The sequence below is a fragment of the Coenobita brevimanus genome, chromosome 14 (genome assembly GCF_032717465.1).
Source record: "Coenobita brevimanus isolate Jiangsu-jjx chromosome 14, ASM3271746v2, whole genome shotgun sequence".
In the NCBI taxonomy this organism is placed as follows: Eukaryota; Metazoa; Arthropoda; class Malacostraca; order Decapoda; family Coenobitidae; genus Coenobita; species Coenobita brevimanus.
Window position 1 is genome coordinate 26,249,860 of NC_136967.1, and position 12,172 is coordinate 26,262,031.

The window sequence follows — 12,172 nt, forward strand, 5'->3', positions numbered from 1 at the left end:
GTGTATGTGTACATATGTACACACATGTATCTGTGTATGTGCATAAAAATGTGTGCACACTCATTTGAATGTGTCTGGAAATAAATGAACGGTTATGAAACAGCGTGACAGGGTCACCTGTCTCTGCATTGTGTAGGCGAAGGAAAAAGTCATGCCGGTAAACAGTAAAAAAAATAGATATATAAAAAAGACAGAAAAAGGATAAAGCGCATGGTTATATCACAACAGGGTTCCTGGATTCCCTTCATTATAGGCCAGAGTTACCCAGGTGATATATCACCCTGATTTATCCAGTTACGGTATCGCATTCCATTTTCGGAGTAACATGTGTACTCTGAAAACGGGCTGCTAACAACAGTATAATGTTACTTAGAAAATTACTCATCTCATGAAGTTCAGTTGGAGATGACTTCTTGATCGTTTTACTTTAATTATTTGTTCAGGTTACTGTGTAACGTCCAGTTATTTTTATTTTATTTTTATTTTTATCAAAGCAGCTTTTACTAGATGTTTCAAATTCCAGTCACTGATGAGTCCTTTGTTTATGAAAGCATGTCTGCGTCTGAATATATCAGGTTGTATTTAGAGCATTCTGTAACAAATGCAGTTCCATGTGAGCTTTGGTAAATCTCATGGTCATATTGCAAAAGTGATTGCTCAACCATCGCATGTTCCGGATGCCAAACATGCAAAGATTGTTTTGTTATATACTGGTTTGAACGGGCAGTAAGCAAAAAATAAATAAATAAAAAGTAAAATGTTTAATATTTTTTTCAACTACTTTCTTTTGAACTAAACTGCACAGCAAGATTACTTTTTAGTTTACTAAATGAGCAAAGATTGATCCCCAATAAATTCGAGCTTTCATGCACCATACAACAGGCACAGAAGTTATATAATTTCACTTTTTTTTTGTGATAGTGTATATTAATTTATCTAAGGTCTGATGCCTCAGTCAGCAAGGGGTGGTTCCTACAGTATAGCTTCTCCCCCCCCCCTCTCTCTATTATATACACACACGAGCATAACAATCCCTCCTTCCACGACTCTCCACTGTCCTTCATGTGTTTCTCTAACAAAGGCCATCCACCTGGTTCGTCGTCCTTTTCTCTTTTCTCCCTGGAACCGCTGTCTCATATACCCTCCCAGTTAGTCTCAACACTCCCCAGTCATCCCTTAAAATTAAACCACCTAGATATATTTCCACCTTTTAGACAACCATTTTCTACTTTCCTTCATACCCTTTCAGTCGCACCTCTTTCTCGCTAAGTCAGCATCAGTAACAGTGAGTCATTAGGACATATTTGTCTAGATGAACTTCGACCAAAGTCAAGCGTCCGTGTATAGATGCATCTGACACTATAGCCACAGCAAAATGATTACGGAGTCGTATTAAATGTCAGGAGATATCTATTGGATCAAAAATCACGCAACCCAAAGATTTCCTATGATATAATCCCTATCACGCTCCTTTCAGACACACTCTCAGCTTCTTAGTCGTACTTGTCTAGCATAAGGAAAGATTAATTCTATCAATGGCTCCAAACCTTCGAAGAGAAAGTTCGATCCTGTAGTGGACTCCGCACAGACTGATAAGGGTAGCCTACAGATAAAGATAGATACAAATTCAGATTCAGATATGTATTCAGCTTCGGATTCTGATAGATGAAGATACAAAATTTTAGTAACGATACAGATAGAGGTTCAGAGTCAGATTCAAAGGTTTATACAGATACAAATACTAATTCAGATTCAAATGTAAATACAGATTCACAAGCAGATACAATCACATATTCAAATACAGATTCGGCATAAGACGCAGATTCGTACACAAATTCAAATAAATATACAGATAATGATTGCAGAGCAGATTCAAATACAGATACAGGTGCAAAATGGTCATATATATATATATATATATATATATATATATATATATATATATATATATATATATATATATATATATATGTATATATATATGTATATATATATATATGTATATATATATATATATATATGTATATATATATATATATATATATATATATATATATATAGATAGATAGATAGATAGATAGATAGATACAGACAGATAGGTAATAATTCAACAACAACAACAACAACAACAACAATCTACAACAGCACAACGGATTCAGAGCTCAGTATCTTTAAACAGGAGTGCAACAAATGCAGGTTAGGTGGTGTGTGAGTAACTTTATTAGGTTGGTCTGGTGCTGGGAGGGAAGTCACGCCAGCATCACATAGTTCAATCCTCGGCCTAGACCGCTTAACAGACCTAAGCTATTTTCAGTCACTGGTGCGACAGTGCAGCTCCTCTGACACTGAAAATGCTTTAACGTTGCCATAGTCGGGACAACTGTAGTTCATATTCCACCTGACGTTAGGCGGTATTATTCAGCTGAGTGTGAGTCATAGGACTGTTTATTTTAATACTGAGTGTATCATTTAGGCTACCATGTCATGGGCGGGACAACTGTAATAGAATAATTATCTGTTTCAGCCTACACCAGCTGAAAGTGAAGCGTAGTAGCCAGACTTAATACGAGTGCCAGTAAAACGTCCATGGTCGGGAAAATTCTAGTACTTTATTCCAGCCAACCCCAGAGGAGTTTGAGAGCATTAAAGGAATCATCACTCTCCCACTGTAAGAATAACTCTAGTGTTTTATTCAAGCAAGCAATAGGAGATCTAGCTCAGCTGACTGCGTCATATGAGTCAGAAATTAAACTGTTTCTTCTGTGATTACAAAGTTTTTTTTTTTTTTTAATTGCTATCTTCAGGCCATTTTATTTACCTAAAGTAAGGGCGTCAGTGAAGGTGTTGATATAACATACATCTAATCCCTCTAGTTGGAGATGTCTCCCTTAATCTGAAAAATACTGTACTGTCGTAGTTTTATTAAAGTATAAATGGCGTAGATGTAGTGGAGTGATAATGACATCTTACGTCATTAAAAAATGCCGAAACAATTTTAGTGGAAAATCGGAAAGAATGCAAGGTCATGGCTGCCAAGCCCTTGACTCTTTCTATAGGCTACTCGAATTTGGACACAAACATTACAGTCCGTTCCCTTAGGCCAGCAGGTCGCTTATGCGCCTCACACCTTAACATATTATCACTTCGGCTCTTGTATCCACCGTCTGTTTTGAATACTTGCTAGGGCTGTCTCATTCAGAACCTTTGTATGTTCTCTCTATATTTTTTCTTTTAAATAACAGATAAGAGGAAGGAAAAACAAATGGATTAAAAATAACCAATCCATACACCAGATTACTGGTGTCCTCCATTCATAGAATGTCTGTAACAGTTGGACTTGAACAGCTGTAGGTTGAAGTTTGAAGAGAAACAACTCTGGGGAAGCGAGTTCCAGAGAGTAAATAGCCTTAACCCCGTTGAATTAGTTGACATCTTTTTTATTCGTGCTGCCTCCAGATGACTATCTTCATTTTTAGGAAAGACCTTTTGTATGTAAGACGTTGATGATGGCTATACTGAACTCTTTACTAGAGGTCTGTCCTAACCTGCCTAAAAGCCACTTAATTAGGCAAGAATACGATAAGGAAGACGTCAGGTGAACCATATCCCTAAGACTATACTGGCCTGCGAGAGAAGGACTATCGGATACGAAGACCATGAATCTTGAGTTAACCCCTTCAGTACGATTGGATTTTTCACCCTCTCATTATCTCAAACACTCAGTTATTTTACTGTATTTAAAGGTAGGCCTTTTTAATAGTTCATTGTGAATCATAGGAGCCTGAGAGTGATTTATATTATTACTGCTAGGGGCTAGCGACTGTCATCACGTGAAATATATATATATATATATATATATATATATATATATATATATATATATATATATATATATATATATATATATATATATATATATATATATATATATATATATATATATATATATATATATATATATATATATATATATATACACACACACACACACACACACAATGTTTCCATTGAGAAGGTAGAATGCATCTTATACCTCCGCCAAGGAGGTTATGTTTTACCCTAAGTTGGTTGGTTGGTTTGTCGGTTTGTTTGTCTGTCTGTTAGCAGGATTACTCAAAAAGTTGCCAACGGATTTTGATGAAATTTTGTCGAAGGGCAAGTCATGGGCCCAGGAAGAAATTATTAATTTTGGGGCTGGATCCAGATCCGGATTCGGAGTAGCCCGCACAATATCTCCAATATTTCTCAAATGACTTTCAATGAAATTTTGCGGAAAGGTGGGCCGTGGACCAAGCAAGAATTGATTAAATTTGGGGACGGATCCGGATTCGGATCCCGATCCTATATCCACGGATCTCTCAGCAGGATTACTCAAAAAGTTATAAACGGATTTTGATGAAAGTTTGTGGAAGGGTGGGCAATGGACCAAGGAAAAAATAATTATATTTGGGGGCGGATCCGGATCCGAATCCGGAGTATCCCCCACAATATCTCCAAAAGTTCGCAACGAATTTCAATGAAACTGTGTGGGAAGGTGGGCCATGGACTAAGAAAGAATTGATTAAATTTTGGGAGGATTCGAATTCGGATCCGGATCTTATCTCCATGGATCCTGATTATGATCCTTTTTAATGACAATGGCACTGACAGAGATATGCGCTCTCCGCGGGCTTTCTAGTTCTGATTAGATCCAAGTAACTCTAAGCAAGTCGAGAGAAACCCTATACAGCATTCCCTGTAACCACCTTACTCATGTTATTTTATTAATTGATTTTTGTTATTTATTTACGGTGTATTTATTTATCCATTTATTTACCTTTATTTATATTTATTTATGTTTACTAATTGTTCCATCCATATGAGATGGTAAATGCAGTGTGTGTCCCTAACTGTGCTACACTCAGTGAATCACTACCTTTTTCATGGGTGAAATCTGGCAAGTAGAGCAGTCATAGAGTTTAATGAGCCTCTGACTTTGGAGGAAGTGTTAAGGGATGAGTGTAATGACGGTATATCTGATATACGTCTGGGGCCTCTCTGGGATATGTCTAAGGTGTGTCAGAGGGGTGAGTCCAAGGACAATGGCGCCTTTGGGGATTTACTAGGGTTGTACCCCCTCCACAATATGTCTACCCCCGATGTATATATGTCCCTCCCCCCAATGCATACATGCCCCCACTAAACTTGCTGACTTAGCACGCTTTCCCAGGACCTGAAGCCTGGGAAGAAGGCGTTATTGCATCAGTTGATAGCGGGCAGCCAAGACGGGCAGACTATTTTACTGTGAGCTTGTAATAAACTCCTTATCTAGCTGTTTATACACGGAGTTTCTATCACCAAAGTAATGCAAGTTACATTTGGTAGCAGCGGTGTTTCAAACCATCAGATTCTGACCGCCTCCTCCGATTTTAGTGACATCACAAGATACACGACGTCTCGCATCTCCCAGCCTCGCACCTCCTCAGTGCCTCTAGTGGTGTAATCCCTGGCTGTGCTTTCCGAGTGTACAATTTTTCTCACCAGTGCTCACCTCTCAAACATCCCCACCCACACGCCTTGTTCCTGACCGCAAGTGTCACCGTCGCCGACCTACGCACCTGTTGCACCTGTTCCCAGCACCTGTTCCGAATTCATCATAACTCCTGCCCCCATGGTGCCACTTATCACTGTCTGCCCACTGCCTGCCCACCACCATTCTCTGCATTTGCAACTCAACAGCTCTACACCTACCTTGAACCAACATCTGCCCTCACAACCCACCACCGGCCCCATCGCCGCCATGCCCTGCCGTCACCCGCATCTGGTCTGCATTACGGAGCCTCCTAAGACCGCCACTCCCTGCCGGTGACTCATCCCGGCGTCTCTTCTCCTCTCCGCCCAGCTGTCTCTCCACCACCACATCGCCTCGCCCCGCCCAGCCCCGCCCCGCCCCAGCCCAGCTACGCCCAGCCACCCCTGCACGTCATACATCTTGACACTCCCGTCTCTACTGTGTAACTATAGTATATCTTTCCTTTCTATAGAGATTATCCTCGATTTTCTCTACAGATTGGATATTGTAAATATTCCATCTCATTTCCATTACCCCGTTTTCATCTTCACCTACGTTATTTATCCTCCATCTCATCCTTCGCCTTTTATTTAAGCCATCCATCCCGGCACCTTCATTCCTTTTCACACCTACTCGTGTATTCCATTCTCTCATTGTTATATTATACATTTCCATCTACGTATCCATCTTCATCCTTTCATTTTTCATTGCCGCATTAAATGTCATACTTTCCACGTCAACCACTTAACACCAGCCCTCTCGACCCGGAAACATCACCTGCTCATACACCGTCTGCCGACTCTAACACAATCACTCATTTACGAAGTGGCAAAGAGTACCACCGCCCTGTACCTGAGACTCCCGTTTCACTTCCCGCAGAATCACTTACTACCCATCCTACACTAGTAAATCCAGATACCTCCTCCTCTACTCCTGCCTCTACACTCCCTTCTTCTTCCTCTACTCCTTCCCCTGTCGTTCCCTCTCCTGCCTCCCTTCATACCCCGTCTTGCTCGCCCTTAACTGCCACTACCTTCTCTCTCTCCCACTCCTCTCCTGCCGCCACTTCTGCACTTCCAGCCATGGCCAACCCTCCACAGTCTATCTATCTCGACGATGCCAATCGTCCCAAATTTACCGGCCAGGACCCAACTTGGTCTGTCTATGATTTCCTCAGAGAAGTCGAAACAGAAATCCACAATAGACAAATAACCGATGAATCGCTCAAAGTAGCCTACCTCATGGGTCGCTTGCACCATGGCAAATCGGACATCGGATCCGCGATCCGTGCAGGACATTTCGATAGCATTCGTACCTTTGCTGATTTTCGTACGGAACTCATCAGCCTTTGTTGTCAGCATTCAAATACCGTGTCTCTCATGGGATTCATTAATCTCCTAAACCAACTAGATGACTTGCACGTCCCAATGCAATATGCCAAGCTCTGTGAAGCTGCCGCCGCCATGAAAGCAACTAGTAGCGAGATGCTTCAATTACTGGTAGGCACGAAATGGTTAGAAGACAAGAATGGCGTTCCAATGCTTTCACTCACCAACTTTGCTGACTTAATTGATTACCTGAGATTCCTTCACTGGCTTACTCCTAAGCAGCGAGAGCTAGCCTTGGAAATCGGTTTCAATCCAGGAGATAAAATCATTCAGGTCACTAAAACCATTCATGCAAGAACAGGTTCGAATTACACGCGTCAGGGCACCACCCAACCCTTGGCCTCCTCAGTTTGTCACACTTCCACTACCCCAGACCAATCTCGCTCCCGTCCCACCACACGCGGCAGACCTGCCACACATCCTTCTCCTACCGCAGGTCGTGATCAATCTAGCACCCGACGGAACAGACAATCTTCGATTCTTTGCTGGTACTGTGGTCATCCTGGACATCGAGCATCCAGTTGCGACCGTACATACAGACGTCCTCACTCCCAAACCAGACAGCGTACGCCTTCCCGCTCACGTCGTCCACACTGCAAATACCACAAATCAAGCACGACTCACACCACTGAGGAATGTCGTTACCTCAACTGCCAACAGTCGGGGGAAGCGCCGCGCCCGTATCGGACCAATATCACGTAGAACCAGACACCCAACTCCCCATCCGCCATGTAGGTCCCATAACATCCTCGGGTTTAGTCATTCTCGGAAGCAGTCATGACATACTAATGTCATCCTTCTTGGACACAGGATCTATAGTAAATCTCATCTCCGAAAATTCCTTACAAATTATTCATCGACATCACAACCATGTCAGTTTCCTAGAACCACCAGACATTTGCCTATGTGGTGTCGACGGCTCAGAGTTTAAGGTTAAGGGAAGAGTCACCCTTGAAGTCAAACTACACAGAGATTTGCCCCCTATCCTCATTGAATTTCATGTCACTAATGACTTGCAGTATCCCGCAGATGCCCTTATTGGTTTCTCCACCATGGCACAACACTCCATTGCATTATTACCTGCTTGTGGTAGTATAGACATCTCTGGATTCCCGGTTTATACTATGGAATGTCCCCGTCCTGTTCTTACGATCAAATCAGTCCTTCAATTACCTCTGTCCCTATCACTACCAAAAAGTCCAACCCAGCCCAAACCACCCCTATCATCATCTGAGAATACAGAGATCATTTCTTTACTGACTGCGAGCAAGGACATAAATTCCTCAATGTCTACTGATACATCGTCTCAGCCTTCGGACATGGCTCTTACCTCCTCTCCCGACAACACTATCGCTGACTCAGACGTGTCTCAGTTACCTACCTCACACAGTCTGAATGATCTTCTCCAACACACAGAGACGAAACGTGCAGTAACGAATACGTGCACAATTTTGTTACTGCATGAGTTCACCAAAGCCTCTGTTTGTGTTGCCGATGCGAAAGGAGTGGATGTACTAACACTACCTGAGACGTGTTGTGTGAATGGCTTGACTTATGAGTCAGCGTGGTGTACAGTCTTAGAGGACAGTTTATGCTACCTGTACTTGCTCAGTGTCACAAATGCTCCACTAAAACTTAAAAGTGGTGTAAAGATTGGAGACTTCCTAGTATACCCAGCGGCCGTAAGGGTGTGCCAGGATTCCTCAATTCCCACTATTCAGACTGATGATAGTACACCAATCGGTGTATGTACTATTAACTCTACGGGATCTGCACCGACATATTCACCCGATATGCTCTCACATCTCCCTTGCACAGATTTCCCAGAAAATACGCCTCAACTCCTCGACCTTCTGACCTCGTACAGAAAAGTGGTTGCCTTAGCCGGTAAACAGATGGGTAGAACAGACCTTGTCAAACATATGATTGAACTACTCCCAGGAACTCAGCCGATTTACATACCAGCGTATTGATTTCCTCACAGCCAGAGAAAGCAGACAGATCAGATGGTACAGAACATATTAGACCAAGACATTATTGAACCCTCCATCAGTCCATGGAATAGCCCACTTTTCTTAGTACCAAAGAAGGACGGCAACTTTAGACCAGTAGTCGACTATCGTAAGGTCAATTCTGTCATCGTTCCAGACCGTTTCCCGTTACCTGTCCTCACTGATTTGCTAGAATCCCTTGGTGAAAATAACGTAGTCTTTTCATCTTTAGACCTCCTCAGCAGGTACTGGCAGGTCGAAATGGCAGAGTCCTCTCGCCCAGTTACAGCCTTTAGCACCCCTTCCGGACATTTTCAGTTTAAGAGACTCCCTTTTGGTCTGAGAAATGCTCCTTCCGTGTTCATGCGACTTATCCATTCAGTCTTCAGCGGTATGATGGGACACTCTCTTTTTGCTTACCTAGATGATATCATTGTTGTGAGTAAATCCATCCCTGATCATTTTACCAAACTCCAGCTAGTCTTTGAACGCCTCCAGCTTGCAGGCCTGAAAATCAATCTCAGTAAATGTGACTTCCTGCGAAAGAAAATCAAATTCCTAGGCCATGTCGTAGATGCACAAGGCATTCATACTAATGAGGATAAAACTAAGGCGATCATTAACTTCCCAGAACCTACCACTACCGAAGCTGTACGAAGTTTCCTGGGCCTCAGTGGCTATTATCGTCGATTCATACGGGATTATGCAAAGATCGCTGCTCCTCTGACCCACTTACTCAAGCAGAATGTGCCCTTTGTTTGGACTAACGACCAGTCACAGGCCTTCCAAAAGCTAAAGACAGCTCTTGTAAATGCCCCTGTTCTAGCGTTCCCTGATTATACCACACCCTTCCTTCTCTGCACAGACGCATCAGGCACTGGACTTGGTGCCGTTTTGATGTAACTCGATGAAGCATCAAGGAAGCGCGTAATAGCGTATGCTAGTCGCACCCTTACAACCACTGAACGTAACTACAGTGTCACAGATCTCGAAGCGCTAGCGGTAATCTGGTCCTTGAAACATTTCAGAGATATAGTCTATGGTTATCCAGTGCATATCCAAACAGACCACCTTCCACTATGTGATTTGTTCAAGAATCACAACCTAACAGGTAGGCTAGCTAGATGGTCTGTCATCATCCAGGACTTTAATCCCACTTTTCAATATGTACCAGGCAAGTTGAATGTAGTCGCAGACACACTCTCACGTCACGTAGCAGCAGCTATAACATCACTGCAGCCCGAAATAACTGAAAACACTACACTAACATCAGAAGTTGTTCAAAACTTTCAGTGCCAAGACCCCATGTGGTCCAAAGTCATTTATTTCCTAGAATCTGACGATGCCTCGACCATACCTACTCTGCCAGTATCACTAGATGAGTTCATGCTAGATGATGATCTCTTGTACAGGAAAACACTACTAACAGGCAAAGATATGCCCAATCGCGAAGTACACCAACTTGTTGTCCCCACTGCCCTGATACCAAAGGTTCTTCATATTGTTCATAATACTTCTCAAGCTTCCCTTCCAGGTAAAGACCGATGCTTGCGCCAAGCACGTCTCAGATACTATTGGCCAACCATGTGCCGCAATATCAATGCCCACTGTGACTCTTGCCTCTCTTGCCACCGCCACAAAGGATCAACCGGCTTACCAGCACCTCTCTTACAATACCCAATCCCGTCACGACCATGGGAAACTGTCTCAATCGATCTCTTAAAACTACCTCTCACAGAATCTGGCACTGAGTACTTGTTCGTAGCGGTCGACCACTTCTCCTGCTACTGTGTCCTCGTACCCCTCTCCGACAAGACCGCGAAGAGCGTTGCACGTGCCTTTGTAGATCACTTAATTTGCCTGTTCAGTACCCCTCATACCATTCTTACTGACAACGGTACAGAGTTCAACAATAGCCTTCTAGATGAGATCTGTCGCCGCTTTCATATCAGTAAGTGCAATGTCATGCCCAACCATCCGGCTTCCAATGGCCTTGTAGAACGCCACAACCGAAAAATCTTAGAGTGCCTCAGACATCTAGGCTCCCATAGTTCGTCCTGGGATGACTGGATTCCCCAAGTGGCATCCTCAATCAATAGCTCCATCAATGCATCCATTGCTGAATCTCCCTTCTTCGTCCTGTTTGGTTTTGACAAGGACCTCCCATACTCTCTCTTATCCTCAAAGCCAGAACCCATCTTCAACCTGGATGATTATGTTAAACTAAAATTGGCCAACTTCCAGACAGTCCACCAGTATGTCCAATCCACTTTGGCTTCCTCTCAGGAGGACATGCTGCACCGCCAACATAAGTCCACCTCTCCTATCACTATTAATGTAGGCGATCTTGTCTTTGCTCATTCCCATACGCGTTCCTCTAAGTTGGATGACAAATTTACAGGGCCCCACCGCGTCCTCACTCAACAAGGCAACAAATTTCACCTCTAGGACCTGTCCACTAAGGACACCAGATGGGTCCACGTCGATGACTTAAAGCGAGCACCCCGTAGCCTCGTGTTGGAAGAGTCACTTACACAACCTCCTGCCCCCTCTTCCCCTCCTCCCATCCCTCAGTCTACTTTGTCTCCACCAATCCCTCAGTCTCCTTCCACTCCACCTCCACCTGCTCATTCATCAATCAGTCAATATCGGTCCAAACTGCACTCTGCCCATCAACCTCTTCACGACCTCCCCCATTAACTCTACCCTGATTTTCTAGGTACGATGTTAGCGATCTCCCTGCTGGCAGTGCTGACCCTCCTGGGGTCTGGGTCAGGTCAGGACGATGGTGGAGTACGTCCCGGGGCCTTGGTCGGCTCAGGAGGTGAGGTCTCTTTGCGCTATGATCTTGCGCCCCTGGCCGACGTAGCCATTGCCCTACCTGCCTACGTGCACCAGCTCCACGGAATCAAGACCCATCTCACGGCCCTCATGGGGACACACAACCCAAATGAGTATCTCTATAACCTTTTCCTACCACTCTCCTGGCAATTGCAATACATAAGTAACAGATTCACTGAGCTCAATGACACATTTTCCATTCAGACACCCGTGGGTCGTTCTCGTGTGAAACGAGGTCCCTTCGACTTCGGCGGTGAGTTTCTGAGTGGCTTGTTTGGCGTTGCTACAGCCCGTGACATTTCTGGCTTCAAATATGATCTCACTCATTTAGCTTCAGCCCTAGAATCACAACACCGAGTCATTAAAATCCAACACACTATGTTTACAGAAGCTCACAACCC